This window comes from Empidonax traillii, unplaced genomic scaffold (assembly GCF_003031625.1).
Source record: "Empidonax traillii isolate 1590-97213 ecotype Southwest subspecies unplaced genomic scaffold, ASM303162v1 scaffold757:size522588, whole genome shotgun sequence".
In the NCBI taxonomy this organism is placed as follows: Eukaryota; Metazoa; Chordata; class Aves; order Passeriformes; family Tyrannidae; genus Empidonax; species Empidonax traillii.
In genome coordinates, this window is record NW_020955950.1 from 225628 (window position 1) to 241214 (window position 15587).

Below are 15587 nucleotides of genomic sequence, written 5' to 3' on the forward strand. Positions count from 1 at the left end.
TTGTGGACATCTTCAGAGACTTTGATCATCCTTCTGCCATGGCACACGTGCCTATCACCAAGTGGTTAGCTACTACCACCGGGAATAATGGCTCACAACACTCACAGTCTTTTAAATACAGAAAAAGTTCCATGCAATGGCCTCTTATGGATGCTCCAGCTCTGGTGCTGCCTCACAGGAGGCAGCATTGGCTGTGCTCTTTTGCCTAATGTTCTGCACACATTGCTGTTCTCCACATCCCCAGGGCTGAGTACATTGCCCAGGCCCACAGCGTCCTGCCAGCTGAGGACATCAACCCAAACCCTTAGCAAGGACTTCCAGACTGTCAGTGTCCATCAGAAGCAGGACATCTAGGATGGAGAAATGGGGAACCTTCCCAGATTAATTGCCAAAGCCTCAGAGGTATTCAGCACATCTGTTTGCCCAGTGACAAGGCTCAGCATCAGAAGGTGGTTGAGCAGCAGACACCAACGGTGTGTTAAAAAGAGGCAGGTAGAGAGGCACAGCAAGAACACAAGGAAGAACAGAAATAAAATTTGGTTTGCATGGACATACAACCCATAGACATATATATGTAATTACAGGCAAATGTCGTTGCTCTGTGAATTCTCACATAGGATTTAAGAGACTAAACAGTTAATGAATATGCTTGAAGCAAGTAGGATTAGTAGCAGGCTTAGACAGGGTGCTGGGCAACAGCATGAGATGAGGACCAAGTGAGAGTCTTTTAAAGACTTAATGTCAAGGACATCACTTTTTAAATGCATTTATATATTTAGATTTACCACTGGTCGCTGCTCCTGATTTCCATTCACAGCTAAGTGATCATGAGCTGGGGGAGGGGAGGAGGGTAGTAGTTTATAAGGGAGCAAAATAGACATTAACAGATTATAAATTTCATGTCCATTCACAAAAAAACCCCTCTGATTTTTCCTTAGAAACAATAATGTTTCAGTGATTATTAGCATGCATGTCTATTATTGTGATGAAGCCCCTGTAGGGAGAAGAGCAGGAAACCACCCTGCAAAACTTCCTCTTTGTTGCATATATTTTGAGTAGAGAATAAAAAACACTGTGATATTTTAGAGTTATTTACTTCATATACTTACAATCTCTTCCACAATAAACTGTCACTGTGCTTACTCTCCTGTGATGAAGTGCAAGAGAGTCCAACAGCACATTACACCCCATTACAGATTTTGCTAAAATCATTAAAGGATATAACTGACTGTAAAAATATTTTTGTAGTTTCACCAAATTTGATTTGTTCTCAATAAGAATGTGACCTTTCACATTTGTCATAGAGAATGTTACTAAATATTTTTTTTTTCTTTTTTTTCAACTTATTTAAATAAGGAGTAGCATAACTGGAGGAAAGGAGGAGAGGGAAATGGTCAGGGAAGGAAAGGAGCTTTAGGCAATTGACTTTTCCAAAATGTTTGCAGAGATAATTGGAAAACATATTGAAAATTCTGCCAGTCACCTTAATAGATACAAAAATCACAGGAGATACTTTTGTGGAACACTAGGAAAGAACTTCACTGTATTTGTTTCCACTCAAAACAAATTTCAGGCTACACTAAAATTTGATCAAACTCCATTAAACTCCATTAGACTCCCAATCATTCTTCTGTATCTGCTAATTATTACAACACATCCTTTTTCTTCTATTGCACAGGAAAAAATTAAAGCATAACCACAAATTGCCCTGAATGAAAACACTTTAGGAACTCTGTAGAATGAAATGTAGACAAAAACAACCACAGCAAGAAAAAATCAGTAGCAAAAGAGACTCCTGTAATATTTCACCATTTCTTTACAATTTTTCCCTCAGATCTGTGGTGTAAGGCTGTTTCAAAGTCTGTGTTCACTTTGTTCACTGTTTCAAAATCTTCACTTTCCCCCTGTTTACAGGACACTTTCCACCAACTATAGAACCACTCTCTTTTCCTTGCATCTCTACATACTGGAACCAGGGATATGAGATTCAAATGATGTTACAGATACTATCACAATATTTTGAATTGATTAGGAATGATAGAAATTTTAAGAGGCTCTTTTTTTTCCTTTTAAGTTTCACAGACAGAGAAAAAATGAATTAAGAAAAGTTAGTATATTATGCACCTGCATAAAATAATTGAGCACTCACTTTTTTACCTGTTGAGTGCTTTTGCCACAGTTTGCCTTCACTTGCCACTTGGAATTCACCAGCTAATATATTTGGATTAGTCATCTCTGGCTAAGTATCAGAAAGAAGGAATAAACATCACAAAGGGATATAACTTCCACCATTACTGGCATGTTTTCCAAAACAAATATCATAGAAAGCAGGGAAGAAAATGGATAATTTGCTGATTGCATCCAGCTCAAACAGTAGGAATCAAATCCAGCAAAGTGGCAACATAGATATTTGCATAGAAGAATTGCTAATTTTCAGAAAAGCAAGTGGCTCGCTATGTGTGTAGCAGAGTCCTGACTTAAAAGATAGTTTCCTCTAAGCCCTGCTGACAGTTCACCCAAGCCACATTCATCAGTGAAAGCAAACCATGGCACATCCTGCTCTTTATTCAGCTCCTGTAATCCTCTCTCAAGCCTTTTGGTGCACATCAACAAGAGGAGTGCATTTATGTGCCAGACTGACATGCTGCACAGGCAAACACTGTGCTGAGCTGTCATTCTTCACGTGCAAAAGTGAAGCACAAGATTTACCCCTGCCATTCTCAGCGAACTTGCAGAGCCACCACGACAGCGGGTGGTTTGCTATTTTGACTTACTCTTACCTGGGAAATTCACGTCAAACCCATTTTGCATATCTAAATCTTCACTACAATGGTGCTGGGGAAAATTGAGGGCTGAAACAGTGTTGGATAACTGAAAATGCCTGGTTAGAGATGCTGTCCAGGATCACAAAAGTTATCAAGGATCACACAAAACCATGGCAAATAACAGGCTATGTGGTTTCGTGGTGTTTTTTTCCTGACAACAGCACACTAAAAAACTGCAGACTAACACATTTTTGAGCTCAGACAGAAGCTGTTTGGCTGCCAAAGAACAAAATGGCAGAAGCACACGAGTGTAAGAAGAGACCCACAGAATTTAATCCTCACTCTCCAATGGCAGTTTGAATGCCATCAGCTTAGTTTAAATTTTAATTAGATTTTACTGTAACAAGTACCTTAGATTGTGCTACAGCTTGCATACATGAGTACTGCTGCCAAGACTGCTAATAAAATATTATGTCTTTTCACAATTTAGATAATCACAAATCTGCCCTTTTCTTTCAGCCAAAAAACATTCTTAAAATTCAGATTGAAGGGTTGTTTTAAGTTAATGAAATAGTCAAGATAATTGCAGCTCATTTCTCTCAGAGGTGATAAAAAAGATACAATGACCATCCCTCACCCACAAAATCCTATTTATTATTGCTTGGGACATTTGCACAAATTCTGGAATGCAGCTTTATGATGCCATCTTTTTACCATGCTGTTGCATCCTCTTCCACACAGTGTTTTGAAACATATTCATGTTAGACCCTTTTGTCTCCTACATCTACAAAATATATATGGAAGATTTTTTTTCTGCAAGTCATGAATTAATTAATAATGGTAAACTGTAATATCAAGAGCCAAAAAACCAACCCCCACAAAATACTACCTTCTCAAAGAAGTTAAAGACCTTGCTTTATACAAGTCACCAGTATATCAGAGATGATATTTCTATTCTAAAAGAGGTTGCTTAGAACATCTGTGGGGGTTTTTTATACATTCAGCTTCTTCAGTGTGACTATACACTCTATAAAGGACATCTAAATAAAATAAGGAATTAATTTGGGTGTGTTACCCAGTCATAAAACTGGGCCTCGTGCCTTTCTTTATGGCAAGGAAAACCTTTGTTTTGCTGCATCTGCATTGAAGCAGTTTTGGTTTCGCAAATTTTCTGAAGCTGCCGTTCTTCAAATTCCATACAGATCCTCTGTGTAAGGACAGCAGTTTCCAGATAGTATTCCATGTACTTCTATGTCTTTCCTTCAAAGTACACATTTTAGTTTCCCACTAAATGTTGATGTGATGTACTTTTCTTGCAGATAGTTATTTAGGACATTACATCTAGCTGCAAACGTTCATATAACAATTGCTTGATGCATCTTATATCAATACTAAGGAAATTTTGTATGCTAATGAGGAGGGGGTTTTTGGTAGAATAATCAGTTTCAAATGTAAGATGACATCACAGTACAAAACTAATTACCTGATTAACTGGTTAAATTTAAAACTATATATATATAAAGCCTACATTTTTTTCAAATATTATTAAATTATTATAACAAAAGAATTGATTAGGGGTTGTTTGGCTTGGGGGTTTGTTTTTGTTGTTGTTGTTTGGTTTTAATTATTACTAAAACTTTTCTGGAGCTGAGTTAATGTCTAAGGTGAGGTAAAACTCTAAAGAAGTTCTTACATCCTCCTGACCAAAAGATAAAATCAAAGGAACCAGAAAGTTGGAGACCTGTGACCTTCCTATATGTTTTTGAGCTGGAGCCATCAGTAAAACCATCCTGTGACACCTCTGAGCCAGAGAAAACAAGACAATGCTACTTTAACTGAAACACCAAGAAGTGCTCTTCCACCTTCTAAAAGATCTTAAATCAGAAAAACAGGTATTTGTCTAAACATGGATGTTTCAATCATGAGATAGAGCTGCTAAAAGCACAATAGATTTATTTATTTATCAGCATTTTATATTTATTCTTACTCGAATTGAAGTTCTATTAAAACTTAAAATGCTGGGACATTGTGTTGGTCCAGCTGAGATTGTTCAGGCTATGTTCCCTGAGACAGAGATGAGAACTGATCCTGTTAAAAGACAAAAAAGGCAGTGGAATTTAATTTGAATGCAAGTGTGTTAATCCTACCTGGTCGGTTCTTTCAGTCTGAGACTCTCAGGAACTGTTTTTAAGCAATGAAGTTCAGACACTTCTGCTAGGTGTGCAGGCTGGAATTAAGATCACTGCCTTTTCCCATTGCTGCACTCCATTACTGAGAGAAGGGGATTTACTAACATTTAAATAGAAATCCCTTCGTCAATTTATAATCTGATTTATTTGCATTTCATATACTCCCACGGAGTAGAGAACAGCTTAGTTTTATTTTACTTTAGTGACAGTATTCCTTCAGATGCACAGTTTTTGTACTAATATGAACAGGAGCATTTTAGCATTTGTCACTGCATGCTTTGCTGAGGTGGTTATTAATTTTTTATAAACACACTTGGGGCTGATAGATGTCTACACAGACCTGCTTTTCTTTAGTGGGATGGAAAACACTAAGAATTACCTGGCATGTGGCACTGTCCCACACGGCATCCGTGTCTGCAAGCTGGAGAGACGTGAATTTGGCAGGTGGACTCCTGTGCTGATAAGGAACTGGGGAGATGGCTGCACTCAGAGCTGCAGTCAACAGGTTGATGGAACCCCATGAAGTTCAACAAGGCCAGGTACATGGCCCTGCACCTGGAGCGCTGCATCCAGCTCTGGACCCTCAACATGAGGGGGGACATGGACCTGTTGGGGTGAGCCCAGAGGAAGGCCAAGAAGATGGTTGGAGGACTAGAGGCTCCCTCTCCTATGAGGAAAGGATGAGGGAGAATTGGGATTGTTCTGCCTGGAGAAGAGAAGGCTCCTTGGAGACCAACTGGCAGCCTTCCAGTACCTAAAGGGTGCCTGCAAGAGGGCTGGAGAGGGACTTTTCTCAAGGACATGTAGTTATAGCACAAGGGGGAAAGGCTTTAAGCTGAGATAGGGCAGGTTTAGGTCAGATATTAGGAAGGAATCCTTTACTGTGAGAGTGGTGAGACACCAGAACAGGTTACCCAGAGAAGCTGTGGATGCTTTGTGCCTGGAAATATTCAAGGCCAGGTTGGATGGAGCTTTGAGCAACCTGTTGTAGTGGAAGATGTTCCTGTCCATGAAAGGGGGGTTGGAACCAGATGATCTTTAAGGTCCCTTCAAGCACAAACCATGCTGTGATTCTAAATCCAAAAAGCAAGTTCAAAAATTTGTGAGATTTACTTTTTTTTAAATTACCTGTAAAACTTCAAGACATTTTAAATTTAGGTGTTGTGGTTTTTTTTCATTTACAGAAGAATTTTTAAAAATAAAATATTCACAAAACAAATCCCCACAATTTTCCAGATGTGTTGACTTATAGAGTATTCACTGAGCAACCAGAAGACAAGATTCTCCTACAACTTCCACCAATCTAATTTAGAACAACTGAAATTAAACTGAACGACAGCATTGTAACAATGGTATAAATAATAAAAGTGTGTCAATTTTATTGCCTACAGCTTTCAGAAAACTGGAGGAGATTACAAGAGAAACAGAATGTGTGAAAAGCCTTGCATTAATACTTCATCTTCCCACTAGCCAAGGGTGCAATCTCGGCAGTGCTCTGAGGAATGAGCTGTGCATCATCTATTACTCCAACACTTCAGAAAATCACCTTGAAATACGCAGTATCTCAGATGCTCGTGATTAAAAAGAGATGACTGTTTTGTCCAGACCTCCGTGGGCATTAAAATGTGCATTTGTCTAGGAAAGCTCACTCTAGGCAAATAACTCTGCTTCAAGCTGGATGAAGGGAGCACAAGGGTTAAGAAAACGTTTAACAGCCATGTTATATTGGAGCAATTGCTGTAATGCCAGTGCTCTGGGCAATGACAATCTGTTAGGTCTTTTCTAAACCCAGTACAGGCGTTTGTAATGCAAATGTTAGCACACTGAATATATCACACTGTTCCTACGCCCATTGATACCAGGGAGGGGAAGAATCATGTGGCCCCATCTTCCCTCTGCAGCTCCCTTTAGCTCCTGTTTACTTCCTCGTGCTTTCTCTAATCTAGTTTTAAATGCCATCAAGCACAGCGATTGTTGCTGGGGATTGGTTATAGTATTTGTTAACCTAGTTTCTCCCCTTTCATGTGATTTTTTTAATATAGTTTTGTTGAGCTGCGTTCGTGGCATCCTGAGTTAAGCTCTGTATAAACAATGCTCCTCTTTAGAAACTGGGAACAGAAGCAACAGCCAAGTGTTGCGAGAAATTTATGGTTCTGTTTCCTTGAAATCTCTACACTTGGTAAAGTACCCAGAAAAAAACTGGGAAACTGAGTCTCTAACTGAGAAAGGTTCGAGGTTAAAGAAGGATGGCCCGAAGGAAAATGTTTGATGTTGCCATTCAATTAGTTGCACAAAATATCCAGATAAATAATACACATACAGCCTTTTGTGTGCATCACTAAGTTACTAGCACTGCCTCACAACTATTCTTTTAAGGTGCTATGAGAACTTTACCATGGAAGGGTTGAATACTTGTAAAACATATTTAAGTATTTAAGAACACTGCAGAGCATATTTTTCTGACTGAAACAGGTCTATTTTTCATGGGTCTGCTAGAAACAGACCTCAAGTTTGTTAAAGGACCTGTAGAACAAAATGGAAAGAGTTACATAAGAATATTTACTCTTTTCCTGGCAAACATCATCCCACTGACAGCTCACCATGCAAGTGAGCAGAAATTTTTTTTTCCTTCTTTCCCATTGTCCTTGGTTAAAATAAACAAACAAAAAATCATGTCAGGAATCAAAGAAGAGAATCTCATTTCTTAACTTGGAAGAAATTAGCAGAAAGAAATACATAACAAGGTACAATAGCCGCATTCAACACTGTAAGCAAGCGGTGGCCAAAAAAACAAACAGAAAACTGAATTTTCAACTTATTTTTCCTTCCCTTCAAATGCATATTTGAAAACTAGGAACCCACCAAATGTTCAGGGTGGGTTCAGACAGCCCCGTTCTGTCGAGGCAGACATGTCTGTAAGAGCAGTAAGTATGAGAACAAATTTCGGGGTTTTTTTTGCACAAGTGCTGAGATGAAGTTCACAGCTTCTCACTTCTCGTTCCTCAGAGAGAAGACACGGATAAGCCATGTGACTTAAAAATGACACTGGAGTACCCTCCATAACACACATTCGAGCTGAACAACACACGAGAAGAAGGTGCTAAACGGTCTGCACAGAGGGTGAACTGCCAGTTATGATGCCAACAAAAGACTCACAAGGAAGGGTAGGAAATACAGTACAGACAACAAAGGTGGGGTCCTGATCTTGCCCAATCCCAGTTTGCATTAGCAGAGGAAATTCCCACGTCAATTTGTGTATTTATTTATTTGTAAAGCAGTAGAAAGTCACAATCCCATTCAATAAGTACAGATTAATTGAACTAAGCGCTGCCTAAATAAAAAGCAAAACAGCAATGAAAAGGAAAGAGTTTTATCTGATACACCAATTTGAGTTTTATTTCTATCCCTATGTATTTACTGGTTTAATAAATCACTGCTTCTAAAGACGAAGACAGAAAGCGTGAAGACCTATGAATACATTTTCAACAGACTGTAGCACCAGAGCTATTCACAAAATCTGAAGTATTTACCAGTGAAATCTAAAGTTAGGCTGACATAATCTTCAAACATAGATATAATTAAAGCAGGGAAAAGTGCCTGTTGTCTCTTCAAAACAGGAATAAGCAACTATTATTACATCATAGGGCTGAACAGCTATTTGTGCTAATACAGTTAATCAGCAACTTGAAGACACAAGTCTTGTTTTGACTGAACATCACCTGTCCCTTCAATAGACTCATGCATGTAAATCTAGGTAATTATTTTCAAAATCCAACACAATGTAAAGAGCTCCCATGATTAAAAGAAGCACCATTTCTCAAATTCCCTTATTTACAATCAGTGCCTCAAAGAAATATTCTTGGTTCTGTTCAAAGTGATCCCCAAGCATTCAAGTATCCAAGAATCAGTGTCCTTCACCTACCTGGCCATATACTCTGCAAAGAAAATCAAAATAGCGAACTGCCATTTTAGAACACGTGGCAGGACATTACACTTTGAACTTTATAAAGTAAAATACTAGAACTTCTCAAAAACTACTCAAAGGAACAGAAATTTTAGAACTGATAGCACATAGCAACTTCCCTTCTTGTAATTCTAAGCTTATAAAACTATTCCACTTCAAATGGAAATAAACAAGTTATTAATACTTTAAAACAACAAGGTTCATATTTCTTCCTCCAACTGTTTATGTAACATTATCATTTCTTAGGTAAAAAAAAAAAAAAAAAAAAAGATACTATTCTATTTAGCATATCAATGAAATTAGAAGGGAAGTCCTATTGAAGGACCAACTCTCCTTAATGCCCTTATTCTCCCTTCATTAAGCCACTGACGTCCCATGACAACAACATTCATTTGACATGGAGGAGTTATGACCCACTGTTTCTTGCACAACCCTCAAGGAGCCTAAGGCAGGGTTTTTCTGCTTTGGGTATTGGGGCCAGAAGGACAATGCATAAAACCGGTGTAGTAGAAGGAGCAATTAAGCTACAGGTTGTTTTGCTGTGAGCAGTTAAACAGCTGTGCCCAATAAATTATTTGATTATACAACATCCTATAGTTGCATAAAACTAACATTCAGTGACTTTGTGTATTTGCTTGTGTGATTATAACATTAATTCCTCCTGGTACTAATTAATGCTCCCTGGCAATCCGGCGCTATTTTGGGGTCTTCCATGCAAATGGTCAGCAATGTACACACACAAAATACAAGTCAGGAGACATATCCAAGAAATTCTTGAAGTAGAAGAGCTTGATTTTTTTTTTTTTTTTTTAATAGGTAGAATACTATTCTAATGTACACAACCTGTTTCTGGCACTTGCACTACTTTACTCAGCAGCTCTCCCTTGTCTCTATAAGCACTAAGTCATACTTGGGGGCTGTAACTATGGACTTCACATTTCCCAGTCTCACACTGGCTCTGCACCACCCTGCATTCTCACAAAAGAAAAGGGAATTTTCTCTGGAAAGGAAGGCAGATTACAAGGCCTTGCTCAAACTTGTACTAAAAAAAAAAATCACCATGAAACAGATTTCACAACCACTGCAAGTCTGAATGATGCCCACCTTGGTGATGTTCATTTCCCAAAAAAAGCTGGCACGTGAGTTTTCATCACAGAGGAAAGTCATCTCCTCATATGACCACAGAGAAGCACGGGCTGTTGTAGCTGTTCTCTAGCTTAATGTCTCAGTCCTCCAGCAAGGACTCACAAATTGTCAAGATGACTCAGAGGTCCATCACACATCACATGTAACAAAGCAGTGAATTAGGCCCATCTCAAAAAAGTTCAGATAGCTATCCATAAACTATTAAATGGAAGATCATGAATAACAAACAGATGAATTCTGTTCTCCATGGATATTACATGTACAAAAATGCTAATTTTTCAGGCTAAATTATTCACAACGAGTGAGTCAATCAGCCCTATTCCCTCATAGACCACTATTTCCTGGAGCTATTTATAAGTGAGACAAAATTGGTGTGCTTGTATCATCTATTTCTGTACAAGAGGAAAGTGCGTGATAATCCTCTTTGTATTCCCTCTATTAAGGCTTTCCACGAACGTGAATGGCAACAACAAACACAAGAACCATCTGTAACTGATATTGCAATGACAGCTAAACTGCAAGTTGGTGGATTTGAATAACATTACATTTATTTTTTTAGTTCTAGTCAGGCACTTAGTAACAAAATACCTCATTTATTGAGTGATGCAGTCTTCAGAACTCTGAACTAAACAGCCCATGTCAGAATTCTGTCATCATCAAGTAAGATACTTTTTATACAGGGACTGTTTCGAAAACCAAAATATCTGTAAATTCCCAGGAGCAGTTACAATTGGAAACCACTACTGAAAAACAAAAAAACCCAAACAACAACAACAAAGGCACATCACACCTATTGTTCTTCCCTGACTTCCCAACCAGCTACATTTCCCCCAGCCACAGGATCCCCTCCTGCTTGGAGACACTCAGCTCCCTTGGCAGCAGAGAGAAAAATACAGTTGAGTTTCTTTCCTTTCAGCTCCACGGAGCAAGACTTCAGCAGATTACAGTTTGCTGCATGAGATACAAACCAGCGAAAACAGAGGCAGTCACCAAGACTTCCCTCTCAGGAGAACAGCTCCTTCTCTGATTCCCAAACTGAAGTCCCAATAAAAGGAATTATCTGCTGAAAGGATCAAGCCCTTGCCTACAGGTTCAGAACAGCTTTAGTGAGCTTGGGCATCAGTGGTTCGTGTTCTCCCTCTAGTGCAGGGTCAAGGTTCGTAACTGCCACAGACACTTTTCTGGCAATTGTAGACACATCAGAATCTCGGAGAAAGGGAATTTAGAGATACTATTTTACAAGGAAATGGTTGATACGTTGTTGACTTCAAAAACTTGATACAAGTTAAGGAAAAAAAAGAGCCCCCACGGAGAGACGTTTTTTCAGATACAATTTAAAGGTTAATCAAGACAAGTCCCCTGAGTCAGGATCAATTAGATGCAAAGGCTCAGGTCAGGACGCTGGATGTTGTATGAGCAAAGGAGAGGCTGCTCACACCAATCCCATCAGTGACAGCTGAATCTCCCAGAGGGCTACAGGCACCTCCATGTGGATCCTGGCTACCTCGTTTACCAAGGAAACATCCCAATTAACTTATACGGGGATTATCCATACAAATTCTTACAGAAATTAATGTGCCCAAATGTCTTTCCTGGCTTTGTAGAACTGAATCCTCATTTACATGTGGCTGAGTGCCTTTCCCCATCCCCCATGGAAATGGCACGTTTTGTCCTTGCTGTATTAAGTGACAATGGTATTAAAGGGTTAAGAAAGGAACCGTTAAGCATCATGTAAAAAAACCAGAGTTTGACTAACCTAAACCAAATTAAATGCCTTTTTAAACAGCGAAAAAAAAAATCGGTGTAATTTTTTTTTCAACACTGATACACAGACAGACAACAAAGAGAACATAGATTCAGCTAAAATTAGATGAGATTCCAAATTGCTTCCAGAGTTGGTGCTGAAAACAAAGCGTGCACAAGGGTCTACTACACTGCTCTCTTGCAAGGCATAAACCAGGTCTGCAATAAACTGCTTGATACTGCTTTGCTGATCATAAAACTACACCAAAAAGAAGAGGAAAAAAAAAAAGATATGCCATTTTTTATAACACTTTAGGGTCCAATGCAATATAAAATATATCTGACTTTCTGGCAGTGTATGTCTTGGGAGCAGGTTCTAGTGACTTTGAGTTTTATGTGCACTTTTGTGACAGAGGAATTGAACATATTTTCTGTTGGATTGGACCATAAGTAGCTATAGCTATTCTCAAAGGACAATGTAAATGACCAGCATTCTGAACCCCAGTGAAAGTATAAATCATAAACAAAAAGAACAAGATAAGAGATCCTTCATTTGACATTTCCAGTATTAGGAGGCATTTTTCTGTTCCCTTCATACTTAAAAAAAAAAAACATTAACTTTCCTAAAAATTATTAAAATTACTTTGTCTTCACAACTCCACTCAGTAAATGTTTGCTTCTCCTCACGGCTATCAATAGACTGGATAATAAATGTTTTAAGGTATTGCAGAATCATCATAATAAAAACAAACAAACAAACAAACAAACAAAAAAAACCCACCTTACCTTCTTAAGGGATGAAGAATAAAATGTATTCTATGAAGAATAAAGGAAATATTAAAGTAATTCCCCTTTATCAAACTTTTTTTAAATGGTCTCTTCCTCCTCCCCCCAAGTAATCACAAGAATGCTAAGAAAAATAATTGCATACACCTTCCCTTCATAAGGCCCTGTCCTTGGTTTTCTTTTTCTCTATTTTGTTTCTAAGGAGTCTCAATTACTATTGCAAAACTTTCACTATCCCACATACTGAAATAATTTGCAGCTCTGCTTTCCTACTCCAGCCTTCTTTTTCAAGGAATCTTAATTAAAATGTCATGCTCTTTGTCTACCATTAACCTGTAGGTAATAATACCCTTCTCAGGGCAGCGTTTCCAGTCTCTCACCTGCTTCCAGCCTTCTCACTTCTCTCATCAATACAATCACCACCACCTTCACCTCCTTTACTGAGGGTAGTCAACTGAGTGTCATCTCCAGAGCCCACATCATTTTTAGCTGTATAAAAACCTTACCACTCCCTCCTCCAGAGAAGCTTTGATTGACCAGCCTTTCCTAATGAGGCACAAAGCTGAAGCTTCAGCCCAGTTACTCACTACTGCAGTGCAAGATGAGTTCAGCACCTTTTCTCAAGTCCCTGAAGAATTCAACCCCAAAAGACCATCTTTCTAAATAACTCCTTTGAACACATTGTCATTTTTATTGCCTCCTCTGATTATTCCCCACAAGCAGTGCTGGTGTATTCAAGGCTTTCCTTGGCCTCTCCCAGTCTCCATACCACCTCCACACATTCATGGATCACACTGACTCCTTCCTTCACTTCTTATTAACCCTAGATTTCAGCAAACTGTAATTAACTTTGCTTCTGACAAGCACCTTTTATCTCCTTGCTTACTGGATTTTTTTCAAATGACTACCATCTTTTTACCTTGACACTTAAGTGCAGATAGTATGTTGGACTACCTAAGGAAACTTCTGGTTTCTTTGCACTGTCCAGTTTGTTGACATCCACAAACTATTCCTTACTATATTGGCACAATATATTCTCTGGGGGGTGGACTGCTATTTTTTTCCCCCACATTTACAGCATTTCTATCCCAAAGCACTCATGTTCCTACATAACAATGTGAACCAAATAACGAAGAGCAACAACCTTAAACTGAATTTCCCAGGTTTGCAATGCATTAATTAAGAACAATTACTTGCAGTGTCTTTTAGCTGGAAGAAAAATGCAGATGTGTTCTTAAATATGAACCTCTCTAACACGGGTCTTGATGTGGTAAATCTTGATGTTCAGTGAACTTCAGCTACATTAAATACAGCAACTTTTCCAGTAAAGCAGCATTTTTTCTAGGCAACCTACACTATATTTTATCTAAGAGACACATGGGGAGTACAAACAAGAATGACATTACCGAGAAGGTCTTCTCTTCATGATCAGCAGATTTGGGTTAAAGGCAAATTATTTGAAAACAAGTTGCTGAGGCAATATTCAATCAAAATGACTACTATCAGCCATAAACATATGGGACCCTCTAACTATCCAGGGTAATAAGTCTTGTATATTATTGCTGGGAATTCCTTCAAAGCCCAAATCATTTTTAGTTTGTAAAGCTCTCTAATTTATTTTCCATGGTTGGGAGGAATCTGCTGCTAAACTAAAAATACACTTTTACCCCCCATTATCTCTGCACATAAAGAGTCACAGAGCTTTGGGCTAGAATTAACATGAGATAGGCTATTATGACTGTAAGAACATTTAGCAGTCCCTGTTGACTTTGTGGTTTGTAATAATAAATATCCTCCCCGTAATATCTTGCTCTATTTTTTTCTAAACTTGATGCCTTGAGGAGGTATTGAAGCTTGTGATAAAATGCTATCAGTATTTACCTATTTTGTCGCTAGTCTGAATTTCCTTTTCTCCCTGGGCAAAGTCATTTAAAGATATGATATTTGCAAGCAAAAGCTCTTAGAAATACCACCCTTGATTTCACAAATGCCTTACGGAAATATGATGTCCTACTGTACTTGATCACTGAAGCAAAACTAAATCTGCTTGTATAAAATAATGGCACTATTTTGTAGCGAAGTGTTCGCTCTTTCACCAAGGAAAAACCTTGTAATCAGATGTGAAGGTTATAAAAGATGCAGTCTGCAACTCCAAGGTGTCTTATTATCACCAATCAAGGTAATAATTAAAACCAGATTCTTATAAGAAGGGGGTAGGCATTTAGAGGGCTTCACAAAGTGCTGAACTTCATGCACATAATAAGCAGTGCAAAGTACTTTTACTTTATTGAGAAGATGCTGAAAGTGACTGAAACCAAGGTGTAATCTTGCATATACAAGTATCTTACTTTGTTATGCTGTTTCCATGCAACAGAAAAAAAATTACTTGTCTACTCTCATATATATTAAGGAGGGGTTGGTTGGTTTCTTTGTTTTTATCTTTTTTCCCCCACAGAATTTTCACAAATGCTCATTTAGGAGCAAAACATTGAGATAAAGACAACATCCTCTATATGTTCAAGGTTCCAGCTCCCTAAAAGCTCTTCAGCAAACTGCAGTAACATTTCACATTTAAGACACCACAGTCTTCCTTTAACTCATTCTTGCTGGTCTTTATTTATTCATAAGTCTGTCAAGTGAATTCCGTAGATTATCAAGCAAAACATGCACATCACAAATATCCTTTCACTTAAAAAGACAGTATCAATCTTCATAAATGCCACCAAGTACTCACAAGAACAAATTAAATCAAAGCATGCTTACACACCTAAATGTGTATTTCCCTCTACTGTGTGCACCTTGTGTGCTGTAAGGCATAGGTGGCTAATGGTCTGCTGACAATTGATCCTTTTTAGACAGAGAAAGCAAGAAACAATTGGGTTATTCATAAGACCAAAAATACACTATCTGCTTCACATACATACCCAGTTCAACTTAAATTGTGAACAGATGGGAAGTAAGAGATTCCCTCATATTTCAGATTCACCACATTCT